A 14,849-nucleotide genomic window follows, 5' to 3' on the forward strand; every position below is an offset into this window, starting at 1 on the left:
TAGGTCACTTGGAGGTTTAATTCTAATAAAAAGACAATATCGCATTTCTATTATATTTGTTCTCAGAGTTTATTCTTAAAGAATAAGGTCACATTTGCTATACACCTGTATAGTTTTGTTCATACATCTATGTTCAGTCCCTGTGTATTTTCTGTTGACTTCAAAATTACATTCAATCTTGGATGAGTTATGGGGGCCATAAATAAAGGGGTTTGAAATGAGTAACTTAGTATTGCATTCTGTACTTGGAGAAAAAAGCAAACAAGAACAAAAATAAATAGATAAATAAATTAATTAATTTAAAAAACATATATCCATAATAATGGAATTTAAGAGATTTTTTTTCTGGATATGGTAAAATCTTGCTAATGTTATTGTACAGTAAAATTAAATCCCAAAGTAAATAAGTTGCAGATTGATAATTTATCTATAAAACATGACATAATCTTTGTTTTTAAGAATCTTCGTCATCTGAAAAATAGAATGTTTAAATTTTTAAGGAATTCAAAACAATTTCACTGGGAAACCAAATCATTAAAAATGACCTTCTGGTATATAATAAAAAATTTTATGAGAGCTTGATATATGTTTCTAAAAGAGCAGAGTGTTGACATTAGAACTTCAAAGTTTTTGATAGAAACAAAAGTAAGTTTGTAACGTAAGAGATATGAAAATTAGCTTTACGCATAACTATTCATGCCTTAAATGCATTGGCTGTCTACTGTGTGCCAGACACTGTTGAAATTTCAAGGGTACATTGTAAGCTAGCAAGCATCCATATAAAAATTAAAAAATATGACCTATTTTGTTGTGGGTGAAAATGAGACTCTTTCACAGGGGTGAGTGGAAAGAATTCCAAGGATTCATGACTGCGATATGGCGAGATGATTTATTTGTGATAGCTGCACCCGGGCTTCTGATGTCCCATCCCCATTCCCACCACCATGGAAAAAGTCCAACCATGTCTCAACAAGGCCAAAGCTGCCAGCCAGACAGGGTCACATTCTCCAGGGTAAGAGAGAACTTGAACAAATGAGGTGAGTGTGAAAGGATGGGGGGAGAGAGTGAGCAAACTAGCTTAGTTCTCCAAGGATTTTAACTGGGAGCTTTTTCAAAATAACCAGTTAACTTCCCAAGATTTCGGGGCTTGCACTGGATTCCACCCCCTAGCCAACAATCTTTTTCCTAGGTTAGACTGACTGTCTTTTATGGTTAAAGACCTCCCCCTGCACCATTGTCACAGTCCTGATCTCCCCAGACAATCCAGCACCTGCGGGAAGGAGAGCAGCCAATTCCCCTGGAAGGACAATGCTAAAGTTCCCCGGGGTGGGGAAGCTAGAGCTTCCCGGAGAAGCAGACAGGCCTCTGCTCCCTAGCTGACCATGCGCAACATGTCTGCAGCGCTTTGCTCTTTTCCTATCAATAATTAGCCATGTACAGCAACACTGTAGCATGAATTAAAAGTTGAATGAGCCCAGCCAGCATGGCTCAGTGGTTGAGCATTGTCCCATGGACCAAGAAGTCAAGAAGTTGCTGGTTCGATTCCCGGTCAGGACACATGCCGGGGTTGTGGGCTCAATCCCCAATAGGGGGTGCGCAGAAGGCAGCTGATCTGTTTCTCCCTCACACTGATGTTTCTACCTCTCCCTCTCCCTTCTTCTCTCTCTAAAAATCAATAAAGTTATATTTTTAAAAAGTTGAATGAAATGGCTGAAAACCAAAATATGAAAAATAAAAAAGTTACCTAATTTCACTTTCACATAATGTGCATAATGAAAAAATAAGAAAACCAGTTCTATAATTTAAGAATCTGACAGCCAGGAAAGAGAAAAGACAAACAAACAAAAATGTACCTATGTAGGATAATATAAACAGAAAAAGTAACTACAGCCAAGTTTCTTCCATTTTCGGAGACAAACTCATTTGATTTTGAATGGCATGGAAAGTATATATTCATCAGTTTGCTTTTATTCAGAGATATTTCTGAGGGGGCTTTTGCTAGACTGTTGTTCTGAAAATTAGTTTTCACAGTTGCATATGCCAAAATGGCATTCTTGGAATTTGTTTTTAAGTAAATGCCTTTGAGGTAATAAAGAATACACAATATATGCCAATAAAAAGTGATTTTCAAATAAAATAATACAATGTTTTATGTATATTTTGTATCCTTACCTAATAATAAAATAATTTATATTTTCGCCAGATGTCTTTATTATATCAAGCCAGATTTGTTTATTTCTCAGGTGAGATCAGCCCATTTCATACACTACCCATTGGGGAAATAATAGAGAAAAATGAAAAATAAGTTTGTGATAGTTCTAGTTACTAGGACCTCGAGTAGATTGTTTCTCCCATGTATGTCTCAGAGGAAAAGAGTGGATTTTTAGACTGTTTAAGTATTTCTAGCCTACAAAATGTATTCAATCATAGATACTGAAGGATGTCGTGAAATTTGGCATAAACAAAAATAACAAACATAAAAAATATATGTATATAAATAATAACATATTTATGAGAAATTAAAGATATTGTCTTAAAAATGCATGCTTTATATGTATTGAATTTAGAATATAAGTATATAAAATGCTATAATGAGTACACACTAGTAATCAATTGTTTAAAATTAAATGTTAAACTTGTAAAGAATAATGTTGAAATAAATTTAAGATTAAAAGAGAATTTATGATTGGGCAGTTACTATTCAACAAAATGAGTTCTGCTTTAACTGAAGGCAAAAAAAAATCTATGCTTTAAAATATTATTTTAGCATGTATCAGCATCTTTCTGTCTCTCTGTTTCTCTTTAGAAATTGACTCAACTCAGCAAATAAGTATTTAATAGATTATTAAGGCTTCTTAAATATAGACAATATTTATAACTAAATGTTCTGATATTGGATGGGCTTTATTTAAAAAATGTTTGTTGATCCTACAAATTGTATGTACTTCTATTGTGTTTTTATTTCCTTTAAGGATTTTCTTTAGTGATCTTTAATAAAATGACACATGCAATTAGGTCTGGTATATTAATAATACAGTGTACGGTTGAAAGCAAAAATGAAAGCACAGATACAACTAAATCTGGGGACCTATAGTAATTTAATAACAATGATGTCTACATTGGAAATACTGACAAATCATAAACACTTTCTGCATGCAACTTATGATAAAATAATCAGTTTAAATTCATTAGCATTATAATAAATACAAAAATAATTTGCTCATTTGAATAAACTATATTTTTAGTACTGATTCATGTATTATAGGATGAAACTCATAGATGCGTTTGTCACACTCTAAAATTTTACAAGAGGATGAAACTATACAACGGTAAAATATATATATTTGATATATATTGAGCTCCTACAGATTTGTTCACCCTTCGTTAACTGCTGGCAACAAAAATAGACAAAATAAAATCTAATAACTCTAATTTTGTCCATTTAATAACAATAATCCATTTTTTCATTTTCTAAAGAGACCAACACAATCCTGCAAGATTAGCCTTGAACAAACACACAGAGTGCACCAAGTTTACAAAGAAAACAAAGTTTACAGACAGGTTATAGGGAAGCCACTGGGGACAGTAACCGTGTGGGGAGATACTGCATGGAGGAAGAGCTAACGCCATGATGAGACCTGACAGGACAAGGAGAGGGTGTGGTTGATGAAACCAAGAAAGAAAGAAAGCTGGGGAAAGTTATTACGGCCTTTTGGCAAGGGACTCTGTTGGACCACTGTGAATCCAAAGAAAGGGAATTGGAAAAAACAGTAACACAACCTCCCATTCCTCCCTCCCTCTGATCTCCTGCTTGACTTTCTGTGTTACTGTTAACTTAAACCATTCAGGAGCAAGAAAGCAACGGAACCAAATTAAATATACTAAACAGGCCAAGATCCCGGGCACTGAGCAATATACCTAAGTGGGGAGAGGATCTGGATAGGCAAGCGAATGAGCTCACACCCTCACCCTTTCTATAATCAGCATCTCCTCCTTTTATTTGTTCAGAGGAAGTATTGTGTTCCCAGTACAGTTTCTCACCCTCTAGTGTATAATCATAGGTGATGTTAATTTTATCATACTTTTACCTAAAACCTAAAATATTCTTTTCAGGTTTTTCATATAAGGTAGTGGGAGGGGATTGATAAAATTACATAATTTATTAGCATAAAGCATTTTGCTAGCATTCTTTTTTTATGTTTTTATTGATTTTGTATTTTTAGGGAGGTGATGTGAGGGAGAAACATCAATTGACTGTCTCCTGCACGCCCCCTGCTGGGGGTCGAGCCCACAACCCAGGCATGTGCCCTGACTGGGGATCAAATTGGGCCATCTCAGTCCATGGCAAGATGCTCAATCCACTGAGCCAAACGAGTTAGGTCGCTATAGTCTTTTTTTTATATTTCGTTATAAAACTTAGTATTGTAATTACTTTCTTCCTCCTCCATATTTTGCTTAACTTCAGCTGGATAAAGTCTGCCTAGTGGAGCAACCCAAACCTTCACTCCAACATCATTTGAATCCCTGGGGGTGGGGGAGTGAGGGTGTCATTTTAATTGAGTTACTATTAGAATTATTGGGCAGGAAGAATTTAAAAACACCACAGTGAGTCATATTAATTAGAAAAAAATCTTCATTGTCCCTATTGTGAAGCAATGAGCCATTTTTTCTAAGTAGAGATAATACACAACCTTCTCTGCCGTATACTTAGTGGAAAAAGATTCTAAAATATCCAGATGATAGTCTCAGTTTCTAATGGATCAGAAATGTGACTTCTCTCAGAAGAGGATTCATCCTTCTATCACTAGGACCTCCCAAACTGCTAAGATTGTAGAGGAAAAAGCAAAATCTCTTTCAATCAGTTGATAGTTTAGTAGTGTGATGGAACACATTCATCTCCTCTCCTTGGTCAATGCTGTCAGTAGGATGGACATCAGCCTGAAGCAACCCTTCGTTTAGGAAACAGACCCTATCGAGTGGGAGAGCAACTTGGTTATGTAGTTTTCGTAAATTAACTTTTAGAATTTTATTATCTTTAAAAAAATTTAAAATTACACTTTACATTCAACCTTATTTTGTGTTAGTTTCAGGTGTAAACATAGCAGTTAGACAATCAGATACTGGACAGAGTGTTCCCCCTGATATTTCAGGCACCCACCTGGCACACAGATATTACAACATTGTTGGTTATGTCCCCTGCGCTTTGCTTTACAACCTCATGGCTATTTTGTAACTATCGATTCATACCTCTAATCCCTTTATTTTTTCCTTAGGTCTTTTTTGAATTTGAATTAATACACATGTTTATGATAACATGAAATGAGAATAAATCATACTTTATTATTAAATGATAATTTTTTTCACTTTTTTAAAGAAATCTATGTCATAAAGAGGTTACTCAAGTGGTCCTATTTGCATTGATGTTTAATAAGGCATATTTAATACTTCTCTGCTATCAACTCTTCAGAAGTGCTGCTCCAAGCAGAGAGGCAAAACATCTTCAAAGTCTCCTGCTGGCTCAGTGAACACTGAAAATACTTTTGAATAGGTTAGTGGGTACTTATAACTTGTTTGTTATCAATGATGATTAAATCAATAAGCATGTATTAAAATGTGGATAAACTGCCCGGCTGGTGTGGCTCAGTAGTTGAGTGTCAACTCATGCACCAAGAGGTTGCTAGTTAGATTCCCGGTCAGGACATATGCCCTGGTTGTGGGCCTAAACCCCAATGTGGGGGGGCATGCAGGAGGTGGCCAATTGATGTTCGCTCTCATCGATGTTTCTATTTCTCTCTCCCTCTCCCTCTCTCTCCAAAAATCAAGAAAGGAAAAAAAAAGAGAGAGCGATTCTTTACTATTTAATATGCAAAGGCCCAATACAAGACTGGTTTTCTTTTTTTAAAAAAGAAATAAAATGTGGATAAATTTACATTTTAAAAGGATAATAAAATCATACTGTAAGTGTGAAGGATCACTGCCACTTGCAGTGACAATAAATTTTGCTAACTCCAAATGTATGATGTTTTTAATATATTTTTTAAATACTTAAAAACTCTATGATTGTACATAAATACTCATGTGTACATTTTTCTCTGACTCTGTTCTATTGCAAAATGTTTACCCAGTAGTTATATGAAGAAGAAAGCTGAAAGTTTCACTTCCAGTTATTTGGAAAACTCCCAATTATTTCCTCCAGGTAATAATAATTTTTCAGAAAATAATGCAAAATTGGCTGAATATGATAGTTTTCATTAGCAATACATGAGACTATCATGTTCACAAATTTAAGGTAAACCAAAAATTTATTAAAGATAATCTTATGCTTTTATACACCATTTTTATTGTTGTTTGAACTTCAATAATGTTATTTTCTATTGTATTTTGACATCAAATATTATGTTGATGAATATATTAAATCTTTGCTATTGATTCAGTTTTTGAAAACTTAATGAATATAATTATTAGAAAGTGTACATGTGTAAAAAATTAGGAAATTTGACAATTTGTTTACGTGTATATAATACATTTTCTCATTTGTTCATTCATCAATCTTTTATTCAATTTTTCACTCACCTAACAAAAATAGTTAATATTTACTGACTATCCTGCTTCATGGAAATATTTTGGGAATATATGATAAACAAAACAAATACAGACAAAACACCCTGTCATGATGTTTAAATTAATGAAGTATCTAAACAAATGACTACAAAGATCAAAGCCACCAACATGGATGAATGGATAGATGGATAGACAGATGGATGTTAAATAGATTAATTAATAAACTAAGGATAAATTTAAGTGAGTATCACAGAAATACCTAATAGGGATTTCAGAGTCAGATTAGATCTATTTGAATGCTACAGGAGGTAGCCAAGTATAGAATAAGGGGGTAGGACTGTCCATAGAAAGGAAAGAATGTTCGCTTTGATGTGATGAATACTTCATTATTTTAAAAACCTGAGGAAAATAAAGTCCACAAAGTAGAACTGATACTTGAAGAGGAAAACAACAGCGAGAGAGACAAGATTGGTGAACTAGACATGAATAAAAAATGGCACAGAAGCAGGGGACAAACATTGAGGTTTTGTGGGTTTGCCTAGTTACTAGGAGAATGATTGATTGCACAAATTATAGAAAGGTTGGAATAATATGTGCATGGAAAAATCACTCTATGGAGAATAAGTAGAAGGTGGGTTTTGGATCTGAAAGTGGGATGGGGGAGGCATGTTAGAGGCACGTGCAAGACAATGGCAACTGTACTAGGATAATGGTGTTATGGATAACAGTGAATGTATGTAAATGTATCTTAGATGTTAGATGTGGACAATCAGATGATATTTTAAAGATCCAAGTTGAGTGAAAAAGGACAGATAGCACTGTCAAAGATAATCTTCAGACCCAGGCCGGTTTGGCTCAGCAGTTAGAGCGTCAGCCTGAGGTCCAGAGAGACCCGGGTTCGGTTCCTGCTAAGGGCACATACCTAGGATGCAGTTTGTCCCTGCCCCGGTTGGGTTGTGTGGGTGACAACCACTCAATGTGTCCCTTTCACGTCGATGTTTCTCTCTCTCTCCCTCCCACTCTATCTGAACAAAATATGGAAAAATGTCCTCAGATGAGAAAAAAAAAGAAAGACAATCTTCAGTTTTTAGGAAGAATCAACTTGTCAGATGAATTAAGACATTGAAATGGAGAACACAGGTACAATGAATGGCTTCACTAGGTTGGTGGAAGCTAGGTGTGTGTGTAGGGGGGAGGGGGTGGTAGGATGAAAAATGAATTAGGCATTCAGTTCTGAATATATTAATTTTAAAGTGGCTAAATATATATATATATATATATATATATAACTGAAATTATCAAAAAATACAGTTGAATATATGGGTGAATTTATATAGATTAAAATATAGTTTTAAAAAATAAGCCAGGTGGTTTAAAATAGATGAATTCACCTGAAGATACAGTGAACATGAAAACACAAGAGAATAAATATAAGAGTCTTGAAAAGTTCCAGTATTGACACATCAAGTTAAATAGTAATAGCTATGGAAGAAAACTGAGAGGAAACTTATAATGTGAAGGAAATTAAGAAAAGAGAACATTTTAAAAGAAATGTTTATTTTGTTGTGTTAAATGTGACTAAGATGTCCAACTAAATGGCTAAATATGCAAAGAAATTAATTCAATTTAAGATTACTAATTTCTTTGTTTATATTCCAGGCAAAGACTTGTATAATTTGCCTGCATGTATCATGCCTAGAATTAAACTAAAGAGAATTTAAAACATTAATGAGTTGCATTGCATCAATAGATTTTAAGATAAAGCCATTAGCGAAGAATAAACTTGCATATGTGTTTTCTCATGAAATGAAATTGATCTATAGTATTAATTAAATTTAGGAATTGTTTATATTTAATCAGCCTTTACAGAGTATTACAACATTGTATAAACTTATGAAAAGAAACTCATACATGGTGCTGTTATCAATTCTATTAAATAAGTATGAGATAAAATTCTGTTAGCTTTTGATGATAATATTTAGAGATAGCAAGTATGAAAGTTAATACTTGCATTAAATGGTTTATAGCAAGTCAAATCCTGAAATTCTTAAAGGTTAAAAAATTGGGGTTGAATTTATTAAGGATAAAATCTCAAATGGCATTCCAAACAAAGAGAATATTCTTTTTCCCATAACTATTCTGTGTTTCACCTCAAATGCATTTATGTTTAATAGCAATTACTTGAATCAAAGCAAAATTAATCCTCATTTTATCTGTAGTTAAAAAACACCTATGAGGCTTTTAAGAATTCAAAAATAGAGCTATATGGGATTCTGTTTCCTACCTACTCCATTATTGCAGGATTCCCTAGAAAAGCTCCAGTCTTACAAAAGCAGCTGCTTGTATTTAGTGATAATCCTCTGTACTATTAGGTTTGTCTTTGGGGATAGGAAATTGATTACCTGACCTTAACATAGTGAAGACTTTGCATGTGTCTTGCCTTCTGCCTCAGACAGTAAATTAGTTATGTAAACAGTGAAAAATAATTAAAAGTACAATGAGGTTTTAGTTTGACTAGAAAAAGGTATAGGAAATGCAAATAATAGCCTTGTATTATTTTATTTTTCATAACAAGTTACAAATTAAAGTGCTACTGACTTAAATAATGTATTTTATGCTGAGTTTTTGTATTTCTAGTAACACACTCATAAGCATTTTAGCAGAGAGCTGATAGGGAAAGGAGTGATACTAGACTAGGTACTCATGATGCCCACCTGTGTCTCTATCTAATGGGAGAAGGGCTTTTAACTTGTATACTCACAGAGTATGAAAATTTTCATTCATAATCTGAACAAGACAGATCATTCACAAACCACAAACAACTGAACATTTTTTCTTAGTCACATAGTATCAATTTTTTTCACCAACCTGCTAGTATTGAGGAATTAAAAATTAAAAATTAGTGAGAACACCCCTGTGAATAACAAATACTAACATGTACATGTAATTTTGATTTAATTACTTGCAAAACAAAAGTCATATTATTCTTAAATGTGGTAAATATTCAGCCATAGTTGACAAATCATTTTGTTTCTTGTCCTTAAAATAACTTATCACAGTTTCATAAAGTCCTATTTCACAGTGTAACATAGACTCTATTGAGAAAAGCTATAGTGAGAAAAAAAATTAGGCATTTCCTTCTGCTATGGGCCCATGGTTTTACCAACTTAAACACTGACTAAGTTTTTACTGGATCACAACAAAAATGCAAATGGAAAAATGAAGGCATTTTCATGGAGGCAGTGCTACAATTGTGAATTCTCAAGAAAAGTGTGAAAAATAGACACTGTGTCTATTTCCCAAGACTTTTCTATACATACATATTTATAGTAAACACATAATGAATATAATTAAATGTTATATATTATATAAATATATTAAATAAATGTATAATAAATATATATGCTATATATTAAATACATATAGATTTATACAAACTAGTACAAAGCCAATTTGGCAGTTTGTTTCTAAGTTTTCCTTTGAAAATGTGTGATTTCTTTTCCTTCCAGGTTCTCCTTTTCTTCAAAAATGTAACCATTAAACATCTTAGATTATTATTTTATTTTATTTTTTTATCCTCACCCGAGGACATTTTTCCATTTTTTGTTCAGATAGAATGGGAGGGGGGAGAGAGAGAGAGAGAGAGAGAGAGAGAGAGAGAGAGAGAGAGAGAGAGAGAAACATCGATGTGACAGGGACACCCGCATGACCCAGCCAGGGCAGGGGACAAACTGCAACTGAAGTACGTGCCCTTAGTAGAAACCAAACCTGGGTCTCTCCAGACTGCAGGCCAATGCTTTGGCCTGGGCTAGAGTATTTTTTTTTTTGTCTTTACTCCTTCCCTGATGTGGCTGGAGGTTCTACTTTCTCCATCATTTAGATCATTAGAAGCAGATGTTCAACTTTCAACAAATCATATTGCCAATGCTTGCTGACTCTCTGGGTTCAGTCAGTGCTGTATGTTATGTATTTGTAGATTCCTCCTATTTTCTAATTCGTTTAGATATGTACTTTAAAGGATATTTGCCTTGTTCAACATTTGCCTGTGGCAGTATTACTAGGCTTTCATTGTAAGATGGTTTTCACACATGTAGTTGGTTATATTTTTTGAAACAGAATTCAAAGAAAATAGCATTACATTACATTGTTATTAAATGGCAAAATTTTCCACATCATTTTTAAAACTCAATAATGATGTTTCTCTTCAGCTTTTACATTATTTACTCATTTTAATATACACTTTTCCCTAAGTCTTGTAAAAAAGGAGTGTTTGTTTTTTAATTGATTTTTTTTAATCATACATTATTTGGGTACATTAATCTGTTCATGATTTTTAATATTATCATCCATTAACATTATAAGTCTTACTGTCTGGTCAGTAATGTTTGTAATTTCTTCATCAATGTCTCTTAATTTGATTTTTTTCTTAAGGACCTTGTAGCTATTGCTGATAAGAATGCGTTCTATTGTATCATTTAATTAGTTATTATAATTTTAAAAATTAAATATTCATTTTTGTATGCTTATTCTCTATGGATTCAATTGTTTTAAATAATTTTAATATACTCTTTAGGCCATTATATTTTCTCCAAATGATGTTTTCATTTTTTTTGCTAACGCTTGTGATACCAATTTTTCTTTTCTTGTTTTATGAAATCAGCTAAGATTTCCATTATAATGTGAAATAATTGGAATATAGCAGTTTTTGTTCCCACTAAGTTGAATGGGAATGTTTGTGAAGTTTGACCACTGTGGATGATATTGGCTCTTGATTTTTTTTTTAGGTTCCCTTCACCAAGCTAAGGAAGTTTCCTTCTATTTATAGTTTTCTAAGATGTATTTATAGTTGAACCTTCAACAACATGGGGTTATTGATGCTGACCTCTCTGCACAGTAAAAAATCCACATATACCTGGTCGATATGGCTCAGTAGTTGAGCATCCACTCATGCACCAAGAGGTTGCAGGTTCAATTCCTTGTCAGGGCACATGCCCAGATTGTGGGCCAAATCTCCAGTAGGGGGCATGCAGAAGACAGCCAATGGATGTTCTCTCTCATCCATGTTTCTATCTCTCTCCCTTCCCTTTCTCTCTCTCTAAAATCACTGAAGAAACATTTTTTTTTTTAAATCTACATATAATTTAAGTTGACTGTCCACTTACACAAATCTCCAAACACAGATAGACTATATTTGAAAGTCATGTATATATTTGAACATTAGTCATTTTTTATTTTGATTTTTCTCTTCATGTGTTCTATATTTACTTAGTTAATGTGGTACAATTTATTAATAAATGTTCTAATGTTTATTCTTGCCTTCTTCAGAAAAACTCTGCAGAATTTGATGTTGCAGATTCTTATTATAATGAGAAGTAACACTCCTGTCTTTCATCTAAGTTCTAAACAATTAGAAAAATAATTTTGGTTGATTGAGTTAGAATGCAGATCAAAGATCATATTATCATTTATATTACCCCTAAGAGCTCTGTAGGATAACTGTGGCTTATTTTTCTTACCCAAATGAACGTGTTAATTCTACAAGACAAAATTAGACAGACTTTCTCTCTGGATCACAAACACTGCTGAAAAATTCCAAGTCTTCCCGTTAAGATTCTGCTGAGGTAATATTTACAACATGGAGAAGTTACTGTCTTTGGATTCTCCCTGTTCTTTTATTAGATTTCTAACTTTTTTTTCTATTATTGTCAAGTTTATCTGTGTATTTATTTATATATTTAAACACACAAATACATATTTATGAAAATGGGAGTCTCTAATATATCACTAATGTAAATTTGCTTTATCTAGCACGTTTAGATTTGTAGTATTTAATCAAAACTTAGTTTTGTTTCCAAATTATTCTAATTATTATTTTTGCCAACATTGTTTTAATTTTAATGATATAGAAATTTCTAGACTACACTTTCTTTTCCCTATTTTGAGTTTATTTGCATGTAGGCCAGAAACTGTGTCTTGATAGTTAGCTAATTAAAAAGAAAACATTTTATTCATTGTTCAGAAAAGTATTTGTTACATATGTAGTTGCAGAGTTTACTCATTCATTCAATAAATAAATAAATACATCATCCACTATATGCCAAGTATTTTTCTAAGAACTAAGAATATATCAGTGAAGGGAAAGAGAAACAAAGAAAAAAGTAAACAAATTGGACTACATCAAAATAAAAAGCTTCTGCACAGCAAAGAAACCATCCTCAAAATGCAAAGGAAACCCACTCTGTGGGAGAAAACATTTGCCAATAATACATCAAATAAGGCATTCATTTCCATATATATAAAGAATTCATACAATTCAATACAAGGAAGACAAATAATACAATTTTAAAAAAATGAGCAAAGAACCTAAATCGACATTCTCCAAAGAGGACATACAGACTGCCAAGAGACGTATGAAAACATGCTCAAAGTCACTAATCATCAGAAACGTGCAAAATAAAATGACAATGAGGTATCACCTCATACCTGCCAAATTGACTACTATCAATAAATCAACAGCCCTGGCCGGTTTGGCTCAGCGGTTGGAGCATCGGCCTGCAGATCATAGAGTCCTAGGTTCGATTCCCGCAGGGGCTCGTACTAAAAAAATAAATAAATAAATAAATAAACAAACAAATAAGTAAATCAACAAACAGCAAGTGCTGATGAGAATGTGGAGAAAAGGAAACCTTACCTACTACACTGCTGGTAGGAATGCAGACTGGTGCTGTCATTATGGAAAACAGTATGGAATTTCTGCAAAAAATTCAAAATGGAACTGCCATTTGATATAGTGATCCCACTTCTTGGAATATATCTTCAGAAGCCTGAAACACAAATAAGAAAGAATACATCCCCTATGTTCATAGCAGCACCATTTACAAAAGCTATGATTAGGAATCAACCCAAGTGCCCATCAGTAGATTAGTGGATAAAAAAGCTGTGGTACATTTACACAATGGAATACTATGCAGCTGTAAAAAAAGAAGGATCTCATACCCTTTGAGACAGCATGAAGGAACCTGAAGAGTATTATACTATGTGAAATAAGCCAGTCAGAGAAAGACAAGTATCACAAGATCTCATTTATATGTGGAATCTAATGAGCAAAATAAATCAATGAACAAAATAGGCCCAGAGGCATAAAAAAATGGCACAGGTTGATGTATCTCATAGGGAAGGGAGAAAGAAGAAGGGCAAAGAATAACCATATATGCATAATCCATGGACACTGACAATAGTGTGGCGAAGGTCAGGTGTGGGGCAGGAACCAGGTAGAGGGGGGCAATGGGAAATAATTGGGGACATCTGTAATACCCTCAACAATAAAGATTAATACATTTTAAAAACTTAGAGAAGCAAAAAAAAAGAGGATATACTAATGAATCAAATAGATGCAACTTCTTATTTTAACATATTGTGTATTTTAGGAAAGAATCTGGGAGTGAAAAACAAAGAAGCAAAATATATTGTGTGATAAAATCTAAGAGGAAAAAAATAATCCAGCAGGATAGAAAAAAGCAATAGGAATGTCAAAAACTGTAAAAGGTCTGAACGTTTACCCTGCTTGCAAACCAATATATTAGCTTGCCACAATATTGCGGACATTGATTGAAGAAATGAGACTCTTGGGTTAGAGGTAAATAGCATTATTACTGATGGCACAGCAAAAATCATGAGCATTAGCATATTTGCCTCAGTTCTGCTTAAACCTGAGCCCCATAAGGGCAATACTGGTCAGCTCAGATAGATGCCTGTACACAGTTTGTTAACTTACAGAAGAGGAACTCTGAGCATTAAGAACCTGAATCTTTTATAATAAGGAATAAGACAACCTGTCATTTGTTCTGAAAGATACTATGTCTATTTTTCAAGATTGTTCATTACATAAACATATTAGAAAAGATAGTCCAAAACAAAGAACAATTAGCCTTTGTTCACAAGACATGCAGAAATGTAATGGATTCAAGTTTCTCCTCATAATATTTACTCATTGTTTTTATAACATCTCGGCTTCAGTTGAATTTTCTCATGTGAAAACTGTTCTTAGCTATTCGCAATAATGTGGCCAACAGATGCTGAAGTCGAATCTGTTCCATTTGTTTCACACAGCACTTAATTTTGGCTACCATCTACAGGACCCCAAACAGCAGAACATCGCAAAGGGAAGTTCACTAAGGAATCACATTTAGGCTCACCTTAGAGAAATCATGCTGGTTATCTAGGGGCTACGTAAACATTTGCAGGTCCTTTATGACCACTCTCAAGTGCATGCCACCATGGTTTTAGAA

The sequence above is a fragment of the Molossus molossus genome, unplaced genomic scaffold, assembly GCF_014108415.1.
Source record: "Molossus molossus isolate mMolMol1 unplaced genomic scaffold, mMolMol1.p scaffold_m16_p_9, whole genome shotgun sequence".
Lineage (NCBI taxonomy): Eukaryota > Metazoa > Chordata > Mammalia > Chiroptera > Molossidae > Molossus > Molossus molossus.